Genomic DNA, 17,975 nt, shown 5'->3' on the forward strand with positions numbered 1-17,975 from the left:
ACTATGCAAATCTGCATAAACAAAAAGCAGATGAGAAAGAGCTCTTTCTCATCTGCTTTTTGTTTATGCTGATTTGCAAGGAATGCAAAAACAGCTAGATAGCGAAACCACCTACCCACTGTAGCTATGTAAACTAGTTTAGCTTGCTAACGCAAGAGCACCTGCTTCTCTCTCCAGTTCTTTCAATAGATAATCTAGACAGGCGTTAGCAATAGGCTAGACTGCTTTTCGTGTTCTGGCATTTTTTTTCGTAAGCTTCCCTTCTAATGTCTATTCCCTTCTAGCTAGAGTCATTTGCTAAGTAAGGTAGCTATATTTAGATCTTTGAAACGCATAGCTAGCAGTGGACCCCAAGTGCAACACAACAGAATGTTTATTAAATGACATGCTGCTACTAGGTAGTTATTTCAGGGCATGCTGCTCCTACCGTATTTCTGGGTCGGCGTTTATTACACAATGTTCATTTTTGTTTGCGGCGTTTAATCGAGGGCAGCGTTTAATCGAAGAAACAGGGTACATTAAACTGTAATTTAATGTGCACTTGGGGCCCTAAGCAGCCGCTTAGTTCGCTTATGCCTTGGGCCGGCCCTGGGTGGGAGAGTGCCTGGGAATACTAGGTGCTGTATGCTCTTTTGCTCACTCACGTAGAAACATAAATCTAGCAATATGCACAAGTATTCCTTCATGAAAGGGGCTGGAAGCTGTTTTAATTTTGCCGAGAAAGAGAGAGACCACCTTGGATTGTCAAATACCAAATCTGGATATGAATAAGTAGCCTATGGTTGTCAAGGTATTTCCTATGGCCAAACCAGCCTGGCAATGCCCGATGTCATCCGATCTCGGAAGCTAAGCAGAGTCGAGCCTGGTTAGTACTTGGATGGGAGACCGCCTGGGAATACTAGGTGCTGTATGCTCTTTTGCTTACTCACCTAGAAACAGAAATCTAGCAATATGCAAAAGTAGTCCTTCATGAAATGGGCTGGAAGCTGTTTTCATATTGCCCGGAGAAAGAGAGAGAGAGACCACCTTGGATGTCAAATACCAAATCTGGATATGAATAAGTAGCCTATGGTTGTCAACGTATTTCCTACAGTCAAACCAGCCTGACCATGTCCTTTCCAGGAAGTGATTCAGGAAGTTTGTCCAGAGAGCAGGAGGAGATTTGTGTTTGTACTGAGTTTTTTGTGTTGGATTATCGTCGGTTATTGTTGTTTTGCAGAGTTTTGATTGGTATTACATCCCCCAGCAGCTGTTGGGCTATTTGGGGGAAAAGCTTTTTTTTGTTTGTTTTGATTTGAATGTCCTGGACCGACTGCACAGTTTTGACCATGGAAATGGCAGACGAGATGGCACTGAAAGACAACGGTAACCGGAGTGATGGCTTGCAGAAACAGAATGTGGCAAAGGAAAGATTGAGGGCGGAGGAGGAGGGGACGAATCAACAAAAGGTGCATGCAGAGGCAACAGAGAGGAGGACACGAGAAGGCTACTCGTCGAGGACAGGATCACTATGATGGAACTATTGAGAGCCGCAAAGGATATATGTGGCCTGGTTGTGGGTTGCATTGGAATAAACAAATATGAAATTACGATGAATCATGAAAATGGGAAAAGGAGATTGCTGGACGGATTTAAAATCAAACGCACAAGGGTGATGGTCAAAGAACTAACAAATGACGAGTTGGTGGTTTTATTCCTAGGGTGGCCTGTGTACATCACGGATGGGGAAATATTGAAAAAACTGTTGGACTGGGGAGTGAGGGCAATTTCGCCCATTACAAGGAGGTGTGGCCTGGGACGAGGATTGTGGAAGGCACACGATTTGTGAAGGTGAAATTTACAGACACTGTTAAATCACTGCCTTACGCTACACGTTTTGACACTGACATGGGAACACTATATTTTAGGGTCATTCATGATCGCCAAGTGAAGGTTTGCGGAATGTGCATACAGCCGGGACATATTGTTTGTGAATGCCCAGAGTTTCTGTGCAGGAATTGTGGGAAGCAGGGACACTATGCCAGGGAGTGTGACCAGTTTGAGCCAAAGTGCAAAGAATGTGTAAATAAGGAAGGAAATTGTGTGTGTAGGGACGGGAATGGTGAAGAGGAGGGGAGTGCCCTCGCAACTGATGAGGACAGTGAGTCAGAGGATGTTGGGGGTGAAGAAGTTGAGGGAGATGGGGAGGAGGGAAGGATGGAGGAGGGGTTTGTAGGGGAACAGCTAATGGGGGTGGTGGTGGGACTGACTGGTGAAAGTGTGGGGGGGGGGGCTTTGGGTCTAGCCTCAACTCAAATATGGTTGCACTGACGGACCCTGCAAACGGGAGTTTGGGGAACAGAACGGCTAAAGTGGATGCATGGGCGACAGGTTCTGATCAGGGGCCTTTGCCTTCTAGAGTTTTGCGCACAAACACTGATAGGAGTGCAGCTATGGAGTTTGAGAGGCAGCAGGCTGTGACTGCTGAGAGTGTATCCAGCCGGCAGGGAGAAGTACCTGCAAGTGACCCCCCCGCAATGTCTGAAGGTTATGAGTCCGAGAAAGATTGTTAGGGTGTAGCAGAAGGGAGGAAGAGGGCACTCCTGAACAGACCCGGCAAATTGGCTGGTATAAGGAAACAAAATCTAAAGAAGAAAGGGAAGGAAAAATTATGTTTACTGTAGAACACATTCTTTTCTGTCTGGTTTCAATGGTTACACTCACTTCAATAAATGTAAACGGGTTAAATAAGATGACAAACTTAGAGGAAGTGTTGGTCAATTTTACATCTGACATTTTGTTATTGCAGGAAACAAAATGGGCACAAGCTAAAATACCAGAAATCTAAAAAAGATGGAGGGGGATGTTGTTTGTGAACTGTGGAACAGACAGATCATGTGGGGTGGCCATACTTATAAAAGAAAATGTGTTGGAAAATGTGAAGGAAATATTTCATGATGGGAAAGGAAGGGTAATAGCTATAGAGTTTGATATAAATAATGTAACATTTTGATTAATTAATGTCTATGCACCTAATAGAGGAAGTGAAAAAACAGTTGTCTTTGTTTCCTTGGGGCTGCTCTGCTCAGGTAATTGTATTCTGGTGGGAGATTTCAATGTGTTCTGTACCAAGTTGGATGTCTATAGGGTTGATAAGTTTCGACAAGATCCAGCACGGACCAGTTTTTTTAAGATGATGAGAGACAATGAGTTGATTGATGTATGGATGATGGGTAATGCAAACAAAAGATAATTTTCTAGGAGGTTGATAGTGGAGGGAGTTTTAAAACAAAGCAGGATAGATTTATCTTTGGCGTTTCAAGATATAGCAAATAAAGTACACAACATACAGTATAAATTTACTGGATATAGTGATCATGCAGCAATCACATTTAATTTAGGGGACGGACAAAGAGGGAAAGGGGGTGGAGTTTGGTGTTTGAATGCAAGTGTGTCTGAGACAGAATATAAGGAGAAGGTAAAGGCGTGTGTTAGTGAGCAAATTAGGTGTGAGATGTTCGAAGTGGATGTGTGTGGTTGGTGGGAAGGTGTCAAAAGATTGGTGAAAAACCTAAGTATAAGTTATTGTCAAAACAGGAACCGAGTGAGAAAGAGACAGGAATGGTGGAGGAATTAACACTAATGGATGAAAATCCAAACAGAGGTATTGGGGCATACATCAAAATCAAAGGGGCATTAGAAGCTTATGAGAAAGAAATATGTCAAGGGGCAATAATTAGGAGCAGGGCTCAATATGTGGTGGAAGGGGAAACTTTTACATCTTTTTTCCTGGGCCTGGAAAAGTAGAAACAGTGCAATACTTATATAAGGGAAAAAGAAAATGAAGAAGGGAAGATAGTGAATGATTATGTAGGGGTGTTGGAAACGGTACAGGGTTTTATAGCAATTTATTTAGGAAAGGTGGTGTAGATCAGGGTAGTATGGGAGAGGTATTAGAGACCGTTGAGGCTAGGTTAACAGACAGTGATAGGGAGGTATGTGAAATGGATTTGTCTGAGTTTGAAGTCAAAGCGGCCATCAAGAGTCTGTCGACTTGGAAAAGTCCCGGCTCGGATGGCTTAACAAGTGAGTTTTATAAATGTTTCAGTGTGGTGTTAAGTCCCATTTTGTTGAAAGTATACAGAGAAATAGGAGAGAGCAGGTCAGTGAAGATATGTCCACAGGCTTAATCACTATCTTATACAAGAAAAAGGGGAATCAAATGCATTTAGGGAATTACAAAGGGATTAGTTTATTGAATACGTATTATAAGATTTTAGCAAAGGTATTAACAAATATAATTAAATCATTAGTAGGGTCCATTGTTTCAGCAACACAGAGGCATGGTATTCCAGGGAGAGACATAGCAGACACAATAGGGTCAGTCAGAGATGTGGTACGGTATATGACAGAGGAGGGGGGTATAGTTTTGAGTGTTGATTTTAATAAGGCTTTTGATCGTTTAGAACATTAGAGACATTTGGTTTTGGAGATAGATTTGTGAAGTGGATTAGGTTGTTGTACAGTAGTGCAAAGAGAAGGGTTAAGTGCAATGGAGTAGTGACAGACAGTTTCAGTTTAGTAAGATCAGTGAGGCAGGCTTGTCAATTATCTGCTTTATTGTACAGTATAACAACAGAACCTTTGGCTACAATGTTAAAAAAAGATCAGTACATACAGGGTATCATCATACCTGGAGGAGAAAGGAGTTTAATTCATCAATATGCAGACGACACGAACATAACAGTAAAAAACTTGGACAGTGTGAGGAGTGTGATCAAATTATTAGAAGTGTATGGAAAGGCATCAGGAGCAAAAATATACATAGAAAAGTCTGAAATTCTCTGTGTTGGAAATGTGATATGCAGGGCTGTGAGATACCGTTAACAGTGGCAAAAGAGATGATTAAGGTGTTAGGGGTGAATGTAGGTGTAAATGACAACGAGGCGAGAGATGTTACATGGACCGGGGTTCTGAACAAGGTGAAGCAGAGTTTAAATTTGTGGAAAAGGAGGAGTTTGTGGTTGAGGAGAAGGGTTATTGTCGTTAATTGTTTGATCTTATCGCAGGTGAACCATGTGTTGGCTACACTGGATTTACCATTGTGGGTGGTGAAGGATTTGAACAGGGCTATTGATAATTTCTTGTGGGATGGTAAGCAGGCTAAAATTAAGCATAGAGTGTTAATGAATTAATATAAGAATGGGGGTTTAAAATTGATAGATGTAGAATTGAAGAAAAGGGCATTAAGGGTCAAGCTTGTAAAAAAATATCTGTATAATTGTGATCAGTATTGTTGGATGTTTTTTTTTTAGGAGTATTTGCAGGAGCATGGTGGATGTGGTGTGAATGGTCTTTTAATGATTTTCAACAAAAGAAGGTGTGAGGGGCTGTCAAGATTTTATAGGGAGGTATTTGAAGCATGGGGGACCTATTTGAAGTATGTGAAATATGAGTGTGGAAATAAGGCTGAGGTTGCTAATCAGCCCATCTCCTATAACCCCAAATTGACTCACAACAACAGAGTGTTGATCAGCCAGTGTTTTGAGGAAACAGGAATGAAGCAGGTTAAACACTTACTAACTGACAGTGGCAACAGGTTCAAATCAGAAGAGGAAATCATAGAGATCATCCATAGAGTAAATATGGATGTGGGAAAGTACATAATAAAAGGAATGTATCAGAAGGTTATGGATGCTTTAGGGCAAATGAGTCAAATTTAAAGAGGTACAAACTAAATGTGTTTATATGGATTTTCTGGGGGATGGTATGGAGAGACCAACTTCAGAGAAAGTATGGACAAAGGTTTTTGTGGATTTTGATGTGACTAAAGTGTGGGGTAATTTGAATGTAAAATACAATTGTATGGAGTGTGAGAATAATGATTTCAAAATAAGGCACAATAGAATATTCACAAATGTTGTTTTGCATCAAATTGACAATAACATCAGTAGATTGTGTGATGTATGTAAAGGAACGGATGAGAACTTTAACCATTACTTTGTTGAATGTCCAATGTTGGTTGGGTTGTTTGCCAAGATTAAGGAGTTGTTAAGTAAACACTGTGGGGTCAAAGTGAAAAATACTGTAGTATGGAAGAAACTTTAGTTATTGTTTTTACTCATCCGGTGCGCCTAAGAGATGGCCGCACTGACGAGAGCTCCACAAAAACCTAGTCAGCTACTGGTTGCTCTATCAGTAACTTGCACTACTGTACCAACAGGCTCCTGTATGGTCATTGACATTGCACTATTGTACTGTACTCCACTTAGGTTAGAATAGGTTATAGGGTTGGAACAGGTTCTTGTGCATTTAGGGTTAGTATAGTGTATTATCTATTGTTATCTGTAATTTAGGAAGTTTTAGTATTAGGGTTAGTAGAGTCGATATTTATTGCTATCTGTGTGTGTAGGAAGTTCACTTATATTCTATTGTGCTCAGCATTGATGTAAATTGTGTTCCGTGTACTTATATGTTATGTTATGCCAGGTGCTTGCGTTGTCTTGTCTTAAGAATTTCAGTGCCCAGTCTAACCTTGTGTTGTTCTGTGTACCTGACAATAAAAGACTTGAACTTGAACTTGAATTTGGAGTGCTGGGGAAAGTACAAGGGGTTAATGTTAATTTGGTAAACGCAGTTTTGAGTCATGTACGGTATGCTATTGTGTATCGAAGAAATATGGCACGTTATGAAGGAAGGGTAATTCAAGTTTGGGAATGGTTTGTATCAGTGTAAAAAAAAAATGTTAGGCTAGTGTACATGCTGAAGAGAGAAGATTTTCATGACTGCTTTGTGAAAAACAGCTCTTTAGTCATGGTGACAGGAGCTGGGAGTTTAAGTTTCAATTTGTGATGTGGCTTTGTTTTTCCATGTAAGCATTCATGTGGTCTGTATCCATTGTGTCTTCTGTAAATAATTGAAAAAAGTGTAAAAAGTATTTTTTATAATAAAAAGAAAAAAAAGAAAAAACAGCCTGGCAATGCCCGATCTCGTCCGATATCGGAAGCTAACCAGGGTCGGGCCTGGTTAGTACTTGGATGGGAGAGCGCCTGGGAATACTAGGTGCTGTATGGTCTTTTGCTCACTCACTTAGAAAGAGAAATCTAGCAATATGCAAAAGTAGTTCTTCATGAAAGGGGCTGGAATCTGTTTTATTTTTGCCGAGAAAGAGAGAGAGAGAGACCACCTTGGATTGTCAAATACCAAATCTGGATATGAAAAAGTAACCTATGGTTGTCGATGTATTTACTGCGGCCAAACCAGCCTGGCAACGCCCGATCTTGTACGATCTCGGAAACTAAGCAGGTTCGGGCCTGGTTAGTACTTGGATGGGAGACTGCCTGGGAATACCAGGTGCTGTATGCTCTTTTGCTCACTCACTTAGAAACAGAAATCTAGCAATATGCAAAAGTAGTCCTTCATGAAAGGGTCTGGAAGCTGTTTTCATATTGCCCTCAGAAAGAGAGAGAGAGACGACCATGGATTGTCAAATACCCCATCTGGATATGAATAAGTAGCCTATGGTTGTCAATGTATTTCCTACGGCCAAACCAGCCTGGCAACGCCCCCTTTTGGTGACAAACCAGGAAGTGAGTGGGCAGACAGCAGAGGGCGAGTGTTTGTTCATAGTACGTATTTGTCGTTATACGGTGTCATTTAGTTTCTTTCTTTCATTTTTTGTCCGTAAATAGTTTTGTGTTTGTGTTAGGGTGCTTTCACAACTATTAGTCCGTTTGCTTGGTTCGAATCAGTGGATGAGTTGCTACTTTGTTGCATTTTTCATTAGGTCCGGTTAGTGTTCACACGGTCCTGTTTTAAGCAAACCAACGTTTGTAAAAAACAATGACACGCGGTCACACAGGTTGTTAATCTATTGGACAGAAAAGGATTAAGGGAAAATCACTTCCGAAAAAACAATGGAGCAACAGCAGCTTATTGAGATTGCAATACTATCTTTAATTGTTATAATCACGTTTTTTGGGTTGCTCGTTGGTCTTTTACTCAGGATTATATCCAGGTCATCAAACCATGGGAAAAATTTTTTTTTCGTCCGACAAGCTACCACTTCCATAGAATATCACACACTTTTATGTATTGCTGCCTACGTTTTTTTACTTTCAAATGACATTGGTACATTGTGCAATAATAACCCTTTATTTCAGTAGGCCTGTATCACTAAATAATTGAAATACCTCGCTATTCTTATGTGTCTCCACAAGTATCTCTGAAATATGATCATCAGCCCATATTTGCAGAAGAGCTTTCACTTAATCAGTTCCCCACGTTTTCCCTCAACTAATTTTGCTGCTAATGAGTGGCACGGCTGCCTCTGTCAAATGTCAACATCCTTTTTCAACCCACAATGCACTACATTTTGGTTTGCTTCCTGGAATAGGTCAATAATATGTCCGATTACGTTCACACCTAAAGCGAACCGAACCATGGTTCACTTGGAACCGGACCGAGTCCTGTCTTTTTAGGGGGACCATGGTTCGGTTGTTTGGTCCGTACCAGAGTTCGAATGCGTGTTCTCACCTGAAAGTCCGGTTCTCCAAACTAACCGGACTTTCAGAGAAAACGGACCATGGTCCGATTAAAATGGATCAAACATGTCAGGTGTGAAAGCACCCTTTTCCCCCAGCAGCTGTTGCTGTTTGGGGGACTTTTTGTGGTTCTGTATTTTATGTCGCGGACGGCTAGCATGGCAACGAACAATGGACTGGATCTGACAATGGCACAGCCTGTGGACAAACAGTGTGAAGGAGGATTGGACGGACAACCTAAAGTCAAACAAACAACAAAACTGGAGGAATGGGGAGTACAGGCCATCTCGACCATTAAGCGTCGAGTGTGGCCCGGAACGGAGATTGTGGATGGGATGCGCTTTTTAAAGGTGCGTTTTACAGAGCAGGTCCATTCGCTCCCATATTCCACCAGGTTTGAGACATTGAGAGGCACCGAATACTTTTGGGTGATCCATGACCGGCAGGTGAGAGTCTGTAGGCTGTGCATAAAGCCGGGGCATATTTTTAAAGACTGTCCGGATTTCAAGTGTTTTAAATGTGGCAAAACCGGACATTATCCCAGGGAGTGTGCGCAACAGAGCGGGAAGGATGCAGATGGAGAAGGGAGCGAACGGAGAGAGGACGTCCAGACAAAGGAGCTGAACGAGGAAGAAGGAGAGGACTTGGCTGGCAAGGAGGAGGAGGGAGACGGCGAGCTCATGACAGGACAGAGCTCGGGAGCAGAGGACGCGAGCGTGGTTGGAGGGGACAACGGGGACCAGGAAGACACCAAGAACGAGCTGGACGACGAGATGGAGCACGAGGAAGGGACAGAGGAGAGCATGGAGCAAGGAGCTGGCAGGAACCAGGAGAGGGCCGGAGCGACAGCTAAGGCGGAAAAGCGACAATTTTAATATGATTGGTTTCATTTATTTCTTTTTTGGTTTAGCTCTCATGACCACTGTCACGTCTATAAATGTTAATGGCCTAAGAGCCAGAAGGAAAATGAAGGAACTGGTGTATGTATATAGGAGTGATATTCTGTTTATACAAGAAACAATCTGGGATGAGGACAAGGTGAAGGAGATGAGGGAGGAATGGGAAGGTGACATGTTTTACAATAATGGGGCTAGAAACACACGGGGGGTGGCGATTTTAATTAAGAAGGATAAAGTGGAAGAGGCCAGGGAGGTGTACAGGGATGAGACAGGGCGCATTTTTGTCATAGAGTTCAGATATAGGGAGGTAGAATTTAGATTAATAAATGTCTATGTGCCAAACATAGAGTTAGATAAGAGAGGGGTACTGCAGGAGTTAGAGGGGTTGGTGACTGAGAGGTGCATACTAGTGGGGGATTTCAATACTAAATGCATTAGATTAGATGTAGGGAAGAGGGTAGAATTGAGATGGGAAATTTCAAGAGGTATTTTCCTTAATATGATAAGGGACAAAGGACATGAATAAGTAGCTTATGGTTGTAATCGTATTTCCTACAGCCAAACCAGCCTGGCAACGCCCGATCTCGTCCGATCTCGGAAGCTAAGCAGGGTCGGGCCTGGTTAGTACTTGGATGGGAGAGCGCCTGAGAATACCAGGTGCTGTATGCTTTTTTGCTCACTCACTTGGAAACCAAAACCTTGCAAAATGCACAAGTAGTCCTTCAAGAAAGGGGCTGGAAGCTGTTTTAATTTTGCAGAGAAAGAGAGAGACCACCTTGGATTGTCAAATACCAAATTTGGATATGAATAAGTAGCCTATGGTTGTCGATGTATTTCCTGCGGCCAAACCAGCCTTGCCATGCCCGATCTCATGCGATCTCGGAAGCTAAGCAGGGTCGGGCCTGGTTAGTACCTAGAAGTTTAACATTAAAACAATGCCAAATGCATTGAAAACGCTACTCAGGAGCTGAAAAGCACGATAAAGCGATACAAATCTCAGTCTCCAAAACGGATTCTGAAGCCAACATTTTCTTTAGTTGTATGTGGATACAATGAAATACAGTTGTTTTCAGTCAGTTTGGCCTGTTTTTGGCATTCACCCGAAAGTTTTAAACAAAACCATGAACATGCGTTGAAAATCCTATTCGGGAGCTGAAAAGAACTTTAAGGCAATAAAAAAAACAAAGTCTCAAAAACGGGATCTGATGGCTAAACATCTTCACAAAACACCTTTTCCATGTAGTTACACCCACATAAACACGTTAGAGCAGTGAAAACATCAAGAAAACCCTTCAGCCAGAAGTTAAATGCCAAACATTGTAAATGCATGGAAAACGCTATTCAGGAGCTGAAAAGCACTTTAAGGCAATAAAAAAACCAACGTCTCAAAAACGGGATCTGATGGCCAAACATCTTCACAAAACACCTTTTCCATGTAGTAACACCCACATAAACACGTTAGAGCAGTGAAAACATAAAGAAAACCCCTCAGCCAGAAGTTACATGCCAAACATTGTAAATGCAGGGAAAACGCTATTCAGGAGCTGAAAAGCACTTCAAAGCAAAAAAAAATGAAAGTCTCAAAACGGCATCTGATGAATAAACATCTTCACAAAACACCTTTTCCATGTAGTTACACCCACATAAACAAGTTAGAGCACTGAAAACATCAAGAAATCCCTTCAGCCAGAAGTTACATGCCAAACATTGTAAATACAGGGAAAACGCTATTCAGGAGCTGAAAAGCACTTCAAAGCAATAAAAAAATGAAAGTCTCAAAACGGCATCTGATGAATAAACATCTTCACAAAACACCTTTTCCATGTAATAACACCCACATAAACAAGTTAGAGCACTGAAAACATCCAGAAATCCCTTCAGCAAGAAGTTACATGCCAAACATTGTAAATGCAGGGAAAACGCTATTCAGGAGCTGAAAAGCACTTCAAAGCAATAAAAAAATCTAAGTCTCAAAAACGGCATCTGATGGCTAAACATCTTCACAAAACACCTTTTCCATGTAGTTACACCCACATAAACAAGTTAGAGCACTGAAAACATCCAGAAATCCCTTCAGCCAGAAGTTACATGCCAAACATTGTAAATGCAGGGAAAACGCTATTCAGGAGCTGAAAAGCACTTCAAAGCAATAAAAAATGAAAGTCTCAAAACGGCATCTGATGAATAAACATCTTCACAAAACACCTTTTCCATTTAGTTACACCCACATAAACAAGTTAGAGCACTGAAAACATCAAGAAATCCCTTCAGCCAGAAGTTACATGCCAAACATTGTAAATACAGGGAAAACGCTATTCAGGAGCTGAAAAGCACTTCAAAGCAATAAAAAAATGAAAGTCTCAAAACGGCATCTGATGAATAAACATCTTCACAAAACACCTTTTCCATGTAATAACACCCACATAAACAAGTTAGAGCACTGAAAACATCCAGAAATCCCTTCAGCAAGAAGTTACATGCCAAACATTGTAAATGCAGGGAAAACGCTATTCAGGAGCTGAAAAGCACTTCAAAGCAATAAAAAAATCTAAGTCTCAAAAACGGCATCTGATGGCTAAACATCTTCACAAAACACCTTTTCCATGTAGTTACACCCACATAAACAAGTTAGAGCACTGAAAACATCCAGAAATCCCTTCAGCCAGAAGTTACATGCCAAACATTGTAAATGCAGGGAAAACGCTATTCAGGAGCTGAAAAGCACTTCAAAGCAATAAAAAAATCTAAGTCTCAAAAACGGCATCTGATGGCTAAACATCTTCACAAAACACCTTTTCCATGTAGTTACACCCACATAAACAAGTTAGAGCACTGAAAACATCCAGAAATCCCTTCAGCCAGAAGTTACATGCCAAACATTGTAAATGCATGTAAAACGCTATTCAGGAGCTGAAAAGCACTTCAAAGCAATAAAAAAATCTAAGTCTCAAAAACGGCATCTGATGGCTAAACATCTTCACAAAACACCTTTTCCATGTAGTTACACCCACATAAACAAGTTAGAGCACTGAAAACATCCAGAAATCCCTTCAGCCAGAAGTTACATGCCAAACATTGTAAATGCAGGGAAAACGCTATTCAGGAGCTGAAAAGCACTTCAAAGCAATAAAAAAATCAGAGTCTCAAAAACGGGATATGATGGCCAAACATCTTCACAAAACACCTTTTCCATGTAGTAACACCCACATAAACACGTTAGAGCAGTGAAAACATCAAGAAAACCCCTCAGCCAGAAGTTACATGCCAAACATTGTAAATGCAGGGAAAATGCTATTCAGGAGCTGAAAAGCACTTCAAAGCAATAAAAAAATCTAAGTCTCAAAAACGGCATCTGATGAATAAACATCTTCACAAAACATATTTTCCATTTAGTTACACCCACATAAACAAGTTAGAGCACTGAAAACATCCAGAAATCCCTTCAGCCAGAAGTTACATGCCAAACATTGTAAATGCAGGGAAAACGCTATTCAGGAGCTGAAAAGCACTTCAAAGCAATAAAAAAATCTAAGTCTCAAAAACGGCATCTGATGGCTAAACATCTTCACAAAACACCTTTTCCATGTAGTTACACCCACATAAACAAGTTAGAGCACTGAAAACATCCAGAAATCCCTTCAGCCAGAAGTTACATGCCAAACATTGTAAATGCAGGGAAAACGCTATTCAGGAGCTGAAAAGCACTTCAAAGCAATAAAAAAATCTAAGTCTCAAAAACGGCATCTGATGGCTAAACATCTTCACAAAACACCTTTTCCATGTAGTTACACCCACATAAACAAGTTAGAGCACTGAAAACATCCAGAAATCCCTTCAGCCAGAAGTTACATGCCAAACATTGTAAATGCATGTAAAACGCTATTCAGGAGCTGAAAAGCACTTCAAAGCAATAAAAAAATCTAAGTCTCAAAAACGGCATCTGATGGCTAAACATCTTCACAAAACACCTTTTCCATGTAGTTACACCCACATAAACAAGTTAGAGCACTGAAAACATCCAGAAATCCCTTCAGCCAGAAGTTACATGCCAAACATTGTAAATGCAGGGAAAACGCTATTCAGGAGCTGAAAAGCACTTCAAAGCAATAAAAAAATCAGAGTCTCAAAAACGGGATATGATGGCCAAACATCTTCACAAAACACCTTTTCCATGTAGTAACACCCACATAAACACGTTAGAGCAGTGAAAACATCAAGAAAACCCCTCAGCCAGAAGTTACATGCCAAACATTGTAAATGCAGGGAAAATGCTATTCAGGAGCTGAAAAGCACTTCAAAGCAATAAAAAAATCTAAGTCTCAAAAACGGCATCTGATGAATAAACATCTTCATAAAACATATTTTCCATTTAGTTACACCCACATAAACAAGTTAGAGCACTGAAAACATCCAGAAATCCATTCAGCCAGAAGTTACATGCCAAACATTGTAAATGCAGGGAAAACGCTATTCAGGAGCTGAAAAGCACTTCTAAGCAATAAAAAAATCTAAGTCTCAAAAACGGCATCTGATGGCTAAACATCTTCACAAAACACCTTTTCCATGTAGTTACACCCACATAAACAATTTAGAGCACTGAAAACATCCAGAAATCCCTTCAGCCAGAAGTAACATGCCAAACATTGTAAATGCATGTAAAATGCTATTCAGGAGCTGAAAAGCACTTCAAAGCAATAAAAAAATATAAGTCTCAAAAACAGCATCTAATGGCTAAACATCTTCACAAAACACCTTTTCCATGTAGTTACACCCACATAAACAAGTTAGAGCAATGAAAACATCCAGAAATCCCTTCAGCCAGAAGTTACATGCCAAACATTGTAAATGCAGGGAAAACGCTATTCAGGAGCTGAAAAGCACTTCAAAGCAATAAAAAAATCAGAGTCTCAAAAACGGGATATGATGGCCAAACATCTTCACAAAACACCTTTTCCATGTAGTAACACCCACATAAACACGTTAGAGCAGTGAAAACATCAAGAAAACCCCTCAGCCAGAAGTTACATGCCAAACATTGTAAATGCAGGGAAAACGCTATTCAGGAGCTGAAAAGCACTTCAAAGCAATAAAAAAATCAGAGTCTCAAAAACGGGATATGATGGCCAAACATCTTCACAAAACACCTTTTCCATGTAGTAACACCCACATAAACACGTTAGAGCAGTGAAAACATCAAGAAAACCCCTCAGCCAGAAGTTACATGCCAAACATTGTAAATGCAGGGAAAATGCTATTCAGGAGCTGAAAAGCACTTCAAAGCAATAAAAAAATGTAAGTCTCAAAAACGGCATCTGATGAATAAACATCTTCACAAAACACCTTTTCCATGTAGTTACACCCACATAAACAAGTTAGAGCACTGAAAACATCCAGAAATCCCTTCATCCAGAAGTTACATGCCAAACATTGTAAATGCAGGGAAAACGCTATTCAGGAGCTGAAAAGCACTTCTAAGCAATAAAAAAATTTAAGTCTCAAAAACGGCATCTGATGGCTAAACATCTTCACAAAACACCTTTTCCATGTAGTTACACCCACATAAACAATTTAGAGCACTGAAAACATCCAGAAATCCCTTCAGCCAGAAGTTACATGCCAAACATTGTAAATGCATGTAAAACGCTATTCAGGAGCTGAAAAGCACTTCAAAGCAATAAAAAAATTAAAGTCTCAAAAACAGCATCTAATGGCTAAACATCTTCACAAAACACCTTTTCCATGTAGTTACACCCACATAAACAAGTTAGAGCAATGAAAACATCCAGAAATCCCTTCAGCCAGAAGTTACATGCCAAACATTGTAAATGCAGGGAAAACGCTATTCAGGAGCTGAAAAGCACTTCAAAGCAATAAAAAAATGAAAGTCTCAAAACGGCATCTGATGAATAAACATCTTCACAAAACACCTTTTCCATGTAGTAACACCCACATAAACACGTTAGAGCAGTGAAAACATCAAGAAAACCCCTCAGCCAGAAGTTACATGCCAAACATTGTAAATGCAGGGAAAATGCTATTCAGGAGCTGAAAAGCACTTCAAAGCAATAAAAAAATCTAAGTCTCAAAAACGGCATCTGATGAATAAACATCTTCACAAAACATATTTTCCATTTAGTTACACCCACATAAACAAGTTAGAGCACTGAAAACATCCAGAAATCCCTTCAGCCAGAAGTTACATGCCAAACATTGTAAATGCAGGGAAAACGCTATTCAGGAGCTGAAAAGCACATCAAAGCAATAAAAAAATGAAAGTCTCAAAACGGCATCTGATGAATAAACATCTTCACAAAACACCTTTTCCATGTAGTAACAACACCCACATAAACAAGTTAGAGCACTGAAAACATCCAGAAATCCCTTCGGCCAGAAGTTACATGCCAAACATTGTAAATGCAGGGAAAACGCTATTCAGGAGCTGAAAAGCACTTCTAAGCAATAAAAAAATGAAAGTCTCAAAACGGCATCTGATGAATAAACATCTTCACAAAACACCTTTTCCATGTAGTAACACCCACATAAACAAGTTAGAGCACTGAAAACATCCAGAAATCCCTTCAGCCAGAAGTTACATGCCAAACATTGTAAATGCAGGGAAAACGCTATTCAGGAGCTGAAAAGCACTTCAAAGCAATAAAAAAATATAAGTCTCAAAAACAGCATCTAATGGCTAAACATCTTCACAAAACACCTTTTCCATGTAGTTACACCCACATAAACAAGTTAGAGCAATGAAAACATCCAGAAATCCCTTCAGCCAGAAGTTACATGCCAAACATTGTAAATGCAGGGAAAACGCTATTCAGGAGCTGAAAAGCACTTCAAAGCAATAAAAAAATCAGAGTCTCAAAAACGGGATATGATGGCCAAACATCTTCACAAAACACCTTTTCCATGTAGTAACACCCACATAAACACGTTAGAGCAGTGAAAACATCAAGAAAACCCCTCAGCCAGAAGTTACATGCCAAACATTGTAAATGCAGGGAAAATGCTATTCAGGAGCTGAAAAGCACTTCAAAGCAATAAAAAAATCTAAGTCTCAAAAACGGCATCTGATGAATAAACATCTTCACAAAACATATTTTCCATTTAGTTACACCCACATAAACAAGTTAGAGCACTGAAAACATCCAGAAATCCCTTCAGCCAGAAGTTACATGCCAAACATTGTAAATGCATGTAAAACGCTATTCAGGAGCTGAAAAGCACTTCAAAGCAATAAAAAAATATAAGTCTCAAAAACAGCATCTAATGGCTAAACATCTTCACAAAACACCTTTTCCATGTAGTTACACCCACATAAACAAGTTAGAGCAATGAAAACATCCAGAAATCCCTTCAGCCAGAAGTTACATGCCAAACATTGTAAATGCAGGGAAAACGCTATTCAGGAGCTGAAAAGCACTTCAAAGCAATAAAAAAATTAAAGTCTCAAAACGGCATCTGATGAATAAACATCTTCACAAAACACCTTTTCCATGTAGTAACACCCACATAAACATGTTAGAGCAGTGAAAACATCAAGAAAACCCCTCAGCCAGAAGTTACATGCCAAACATTGTAAATGCAGGGAAAATGCTATTCAGGAGCTGAAAAGCACTTCAAAGCAATAAAAAAATCTAAGTCTCAAAAACGGCATCTGATGAATAAACATCTTCACAAAACATATTTTCCATTTAGTTACACCCACATAAACAAGTTAGAGCACTGAAAACATCCAGAAATCCCTTCAGCCAGAAGTTACATGCCAAACATTGTAAATGCAGGGAAAACGCTATTCAGGAGCTGAAAAGCACATCAAAGTAATAAAAAAATGAAAGTCTCAAAACGGCATCTGATGAATAAACATCTTCACAAAACACCTTTTCCATGTAGTAACAACACCCACATAAACAAGTTAGAGCACTGAAAACATCAAGAAAACCCCTCAGCCAGAAGTTACATGCCAAACATTGTAAATGCAGGGAAAATGCTATTCAGGAGCTGAAAAGCACTTCAAAGCAATAAAAAAATCTAAGTCTCAAAAACGGCATCTGATGAATAAACATCTTCACAAAACATATTTTCCATTTAGTTACACCCACATAAACAAGTTAGAGCACTGAAAACATCCAGAAATCCCTTCAGCCAGAAGTTACATGCCAAACATTGTAAATGCAGGGAAAACGCTATTCAGGAGCTGAAAAGCACTTCAAAGCAATAAAAAAATCTAAGTCTCAAAAACGGCATCTGATGGCTAAACATCTTCACAAAACACCTTTTCCATGTAGTTACACCCACATAAACAATTTAGAGCACTGAAAACATCCAGAAATCCCTTCAGCCAGAAGTAACATGCCAAACATTGTAAATGCATGTAAAACGCTATTCAGGAGCTGAAAAGCACTTCAAAGCAATAAAAAAATCAGAGTCTCAAAAACAGCATCTAATGGCTAAACATCTTCACAAAACACCTTTTCCATGTAGTTACACCCACATAAACAAGTTAGAGCAATGAAAACATCCAGAAATCCCTTCAGCCAGAAGTTAC

General features: G+C 40.0%; 3 pseudogenes; all 3 read left to right on the forward strand.

Annotated features, from left to right (window-relative positions):
- Positions 1 to 795: 795 nt before the first annotated feature.
- On the forward strand, positions 796 to 914 carry LOC124466570 (annotated as a pseudogene).
- A 6,311-nt stretch (positions 915 to 7,225) lies between these two features.
- LOC124466563 lies at positions 7,226 to 7,344 on the forward strand (annotated as a pseudogene).
- Positions 7,345 to 9,971: 2,627 nt separating this feature from the next.
- On the forward strand, positions 9,972 to 10,090 carry LOC124466552 (annotated as a pseudogene).
- Positions 10,091 to 17,975: the final 7,885 nt, after the last annotated feature.

The sequence above is a fragment of the Hypomesus transpacificus genome, chromosome 3 (genome assembly GCF_021917145.1).
Source record: "Hypomesus transpacificus isolate Combined female chromosome 3, fHypTra1, whole genome shotgun sequence".
In the NCBI taxonomy this organism is placed as follows: Eukaryota; Metazoa; Chordata; class Actinopteri; order Osmeriformes; family Osmeridae; genus Hypomesus; species Hypomesus transpacificus.